The 5,757-nt window shown below is 28.4% G+C and overlaps 1 long non-coding RNA gene across 2 annotated transcripts; it reads right to left on the reverse strand.

Moving 5' to 3' along the window:
- Window positions 1-204: 204 nt before the first annotated feature.
- Window positions 205-3,624, reverse strand: LOC110813818 (uncharacterized). 2 transcript variants are annotated; one of them, XR_015821536.1, is made up of 4 exons: window positions 3,194-3,624; window positions 2,737-3,071; window positions 1,354-1,440; window positions 205-720 (listed from the first exon to the last, which is right to left on the reverse strand). It is a non-coding gene; the product is annotated as an uncharacterized LOC110813818 (long non-coding RNA). The 2 variants fall into 2 exon arrangements; XR_015821535.1 differs by having other exon boundaries at window positions 205-749; window positions 3,194-3,623.
- Between the last annotated feature and the right edge of the window lie 2,133 nt (window positions 3,625-5,757).

Raw genomic sequence — 5,757 nt, forward strand, 5'->3', positions numbered from 1 at the left:
CCCAAACCCTAAACCCCAAACCCTAAACCCTAAACCCTAAACCCTATTTAATCTTATTTTACTTTTAATTTTTCTAGTTTTTTTATTTTTGATTTATTTCTAGTTATCTACTAGTTTTTTCAGTTGTTTTTATTAAATCTATATATTTTTTATTTCTATATTTCTTTATATGGGTTTATTTTTTAAAAATAATTAGATACTATTTAGTTTTTCTTTCCTATTTAATTATTTAATTTGATCGTATTATTTCTTAATTGAAAGTTTATTTTTCAAGTTTATTTCTATTTAATTTATTTCTTATTATCTACTAATTTTTTTAGTTTTTTCTATTAAATTTAGATATATTTTTGTTTCTATATTTCTTAATATAAGATTACTTTTTAAAAAAATTTGGATGCTATTTAGTTTTTCTTTCCTATTTAATTATTTAATTTGGCCATAGAAAGTAAATTTTTCTAGTTTTTTTCTATTTCTTGTTATCTACTTAGTTTTTTCAGTTCTTTCCGTTAAATCTAAAGAACCATACTACCTCCATATTTTCGAATTGGCAAGATCTCTAAGGAGAATTTTAACAAATTTAAGCATGTGCAATATAATTATATTGATGAAAAATGATAAAACAAAAAATATTCAAAAACTCACCTTGGTCAGAGATTTGAAACTGATGTGCCCAGCGATCCTCTATACAAACAGCAATTGCGAGGGGAGTTGACCCTTATCCTAAAGCCACACAAAAAATGTTGGAAAACCTAAAGCCACACAAAAAATATTGGAAAACAAATCAATGAGATTCGGAAATCATATCAAGAAGAATAATAATAAACCACATATTTTACATTTACTTCAACTATAATTTGAGGACCAAAAAGCAAGATCACCAAGAGAGCAATTGATAGTCAACTTAAATTTCCTTACAATAGTTTCACAAATTAAGCATCAACATATATCATAGAGAGCCGACTACATTTAAATAATACATGCAAATTACTTTGGCTAAATGAAAAATTCAAGCATTTTCCTCACTTTACTCCTTCTCAAACTAGGCATGTGGTAACTAATAACTAAAAATTTCATATATTAATGATAATTAATAACTTCAAAATAAAAAGTAAGAGACTAAATGACATAAGATTAAGATTATTTAGGTCATTATGTTAAATTAGTGAAATAATTATGTATTACATGATTGTTTGTGTTATATGGTTATCCTATTATGTTCTTTGATGACACCGCATAAAGTCATCAAAGAAATAGGTAAATCATCAATCTTGCAAGATGAGATAAAAAATAAAGAAAAAAGGAGGAAGATCAATTCTTTAAGAACCAAATCACTGCATGTTAGTGCTGGATTACCTTTTGATGTTTAGCAGATAGCTCAGCAACTGCAGCTTGCTTCCTTTCATCTGCTGCTTGCAATAAACCTCGCATGTCTTCCAAAACCTGAAATGTGAACACCACAACATGATGGCAACAAATTAGATATTCTTCACAGGCACATGATGTACATAGTAAAGCTATATGATATGTTATGAAGTGAACCAAAAATTACAACATGATTCTGGTCCAAAGAGTAATAATAACAATTGGAAGAATAAATTTCGACAAATATAAAATGAATCTAGTAAGTAAATATCAAGAAAAGATGCCACAGCAATTCAACTTTCATCGTTTACGGGAATATATTTCTACTGTATGTCAGAGTTGTTTGTGGTTGTAAGCTGGATTTGAAAAACAATTTGAAAAAGTAGGTGCATAAATTTGGAGAAACATAAAGTGAATCCAGTAGGAAACTATCAAGAAAAGATGCCTCCGCAATACAACTTTCATCATTTATAGGAATATAAACATTTTCAACTGTATGTTAGAATTTGTGCTTGTAAGATGGATTTGAGTTTTTTAAAAAATTAAAAATGTATGAAAAAATAAGTGCATGAATAAACACATACAAGCAGACAAAAGATTCAATTTTCATCTTTTAAAAGAACATTAAATTTCAACTGTATGGTAGAACTGCCTGGGGTTGTAAGATACACTTCAACTTTTTTCCAAAGTAAAAAAATGAAAGTCTAATCATCTGCTAAACGACCATAAATAAAATGATAAATGCCAGAGTTACTCGTATGCATAAACGCCTGCAAGAAGACATACAAGATTAACGTAATCCAACAGCTTAACTTTGAATGAATAAAGTCTCATTCAAGTCCTGTAATTATAAAAAACTAATAATGCTACAGCCTATTCTCTATGAATATCATGTATCATTTTCCTCACTTTGCTCCTTCTCAAACTAGGCATGTGTTAACTAATAACTAAAAATTTTATATATCAATGGTAACTAATAACTGATTTATTAGTTAATCAAAAATGTAGTTTTATGAATTAAATTTAAATAACTTCAAAATAAAAAGTAAGAGATTAAATAGCATAAAATTATTTACGTGATTATGTTAGATTAGTGAAATAATTATGTGTTACATGATTGTTTGTGTTATATGGTTATCCTGTTAAGTTCTTTGATGACACTGCATAAAGTCTATCAAATTAAAATTATGTAAATAGAGGTGCATAAAGTATTTAAAATAGATTCTGTTTACCTTGACAAGAAAAAATCACTTCTTGCTAGTTTGAAACAAGATTAAAACAGTGATCACATATCCACATAGCAAAAAGGAGATATTTTGCAAAAAAAGAAAAAGAAAAATGAACAGTGAACTCTATAAACAAAATGAGGTGCACCTGAAATCTTATAATTCAATGAGAAGAAGATGGAGGATTGAGCTTCAACTCCTCCAAAGCTTCCTTGATGCTCTCAAGCCCGCACCAAAACGTCAGTGCTGCAGGCAAGGTATCCGTAATCCTTGTCTCCACAACCATCTCACCATTCTCCATGTTCCCCACTTCACCCCCATATCCACCATTGTCCCATCAAATCTAATCCTTCACTTCTCATACTCGTACTCAAGCGTCAATGTCGTAGGTAAGGTATGTGTAATGCTCATCTCCACAATCACCTCATGTTCTCCATCTTCCCAGTTCACTGATATCCACCATTGACCCATCAAATCTAACTCCTTTGGCAACCAAACAACACAAAAGGAAATTAAAAAAAAAACAATAATAAGTTAATTAATATAAAAAAAAACAACAAAACGAGCTGCTGGGAAATAAAGAGAAGACAAAAAAAATAAAAAACCTTTAAATTGAAGTTGCGAGTAGAACCAACAGGAGGAAAGGGAAGGTTGTTGAGAAAGTAATTGGCATCGTCGAGTATAAAAAAGGAATGATTTAACGGTGGAAGTTTATAGTGTCAAGATCATTGAAGAGAAATAGCTGGGGGGCCAGCGGGTGTGTTTTTTTTGTGTTTCAAATGATGAGATTTCATGTTGGGGCTTGGAGGGGGTTAAATTTTCATCTTTAAGAGAAGAGAAAGTGATTGATGGAAGGGGGTTAAATTTTCATCTTTATAAGATGGCAATGACAGATGAGGCGAGAGGCAGAAGACGGCGTGTTCGAGACGAAAAAAAGATGGCGTGTTCAAAAGTTTGCCAATGTCACCTATAAATATAGCCAACATATACGATAATAGAGTTTTTTCATCTTTTTTTTTTTCTTTTATGTGTCAGCTCTTCCTTTTCCCCAGATGCCAGGAAAAATCGTCAGATGTATTGGTGTTTTAAAAAATATATACATATATGCCAAAAAAAAAAAGGTTTATTGCAGTTTTAGACAAGAGAAAGAAAGAGACGTCTGACCTGTGAAATATGAATTGGTGTTTTAAAACAGAGACTGAGCATTTCAAGGCTTGTGCAGGTCTCTATGTATATATATATATATACATATACACACCATTCACTACTTGACGGTGACTTCACTTTTTCTCTGTACACTCTTCAATGCTTGATGTGACTTCACTTTTTTTTGAAATAAAATAATTATTTTCTTTCCTTCTCTTTATCTTCTTTTCTCTCTTCAATAACTACGACTGTAAATATACATACAAATGCATTACTAGTAAAAAGCTAAAGCATTACTAAATACTCCCCTCATAAGTACCGTTATCTTTACTTCCTCTCTTCCTCCTCTATATTATCCTAATGCCTATATTATTAAAAGACAAATACAGTAGTTGTATGTATGCATGAGCATTGATGTGTAGCAGCAGCTGCAGAATTGATAAGATGAGAACTTATGAAATATATTGCTATGATACCACTTTGAAAAACTTGAAACAAACTTATAGAAATCCCTTATGATCTGGTTTGAGTTCTGAGAACCGGAAAGAAAAATTTAGAGACTAAAGCAAACGTGGAGTCTGAGAAAAAGAAAAAAATGAGAGCTGTTTTACATTAATTACATTTACAGTATTCGTACGTATGAGGGTAACCAGTTTAATTACCCATTAATTACAACTAATCAATCAGTAACTAATTCAGCTAATTACAGTTTATATTATAATGTTAAATTTATATACGTTATTATTATTTTTGTAGTATTATTTTTATATATTTTTATCAATAACACTTTTAAACTATGATTTATGCATTAATTTTTTTCTAATAATTAATTTCGTTTTAAGCTACACTAATTTAAAATTTTGATGGCCCATGGGCATTTTGGATAAATACATGAATGCATATTTTCTTGTTAACGAATGTAAAACTTCCAATTCAACTTTATATATATGCATGTACATATTATAATAATAATATAATATATAGATCTACAATATAACATTAAAAATATGTTTTATTCAGTTTTATATTTTTTTATTTTATATTTGTGCTATCAATAATACTTTCAAAAATCCATAAATCTATGCAAGTATAAATTTGGTTTTAAAATACACATAAAAATTTTAATTATACATAATCTTTGTACATTCTAAAATTAAATTTTCAACACAATTATATATGTGTATATATATACACAATTATATAGATTACACTTAACCTTCAAATAAAATCTGGTTATAACTGCGTAATTCTTAAAAATTTCTCGTTTGTATATTATAAAAGATAAAATTATATTAACGGTATAGTATTTAAAAAAAAAAACTGATTTTTTCATAAATTAAGATATCTTGATCAATTTCATAATAATTTTAATATATTAATCTACATTTGTCTCTTTCCCATAGCAACCAAATTCGCCTTTTGCAATTGCAAATTTTTATAACCAATGACGAAATGGATGATCAAACACTAAATGCTTAATTAGAAAAAAAAAAAAGTTTGCTGATTATGACAAAAAAATTTTCTAAGTATGAAGGTTTTGTAAAGATATTTCTTTTCTATTAAACTCTTTCAACTATAAATTGTATGGTAAATAATTTTTTTACATTAATAAACGTCTGTCTTTTTGCAGTTACATAAATTGTTAGAATCATACACTCTTTTACTGAAGAGATTTGTGAATGAGGAAGCTTCCATCCATTAACTAAGATCGTTCATTAATTCTCTATGTTGGTAAACATAAGGCTCCTAGTGCTAAAATCTATTACATTTCCTAGTTTAGCACTAAGCAGAACAACTAGAGTTTTTAATCTATTACTATTGGCAAAATAGAACATAGCACAAGTAGTCTCCAATTTTATATGAAACCAACAAAATTATTTTGATTTCTTATTTATGATTATTTTAATAAACTACAAAGTTAAGTTAAAATAACCACTATTAAGTACAACAAAGATATTAATATAAGACAATGAGACTTTAAAGATAAACTAAATTAGAACAAAATTTGACCACGAGCCTTTAA

Source organism: Carica papaya, chromosome 6 (assembly GCF_054855325.1).
Source record: "Carica papaya isolate Zhongbai chromosome 6, ASM5485532v1, whole genome shotgun sequence".
Lineage (NCBI taxonomy): Eukaryota > Viridiplantae > Streptophyta > Magnoliopsida > Brassicales > Caricaceae > Carica > Carica papaya.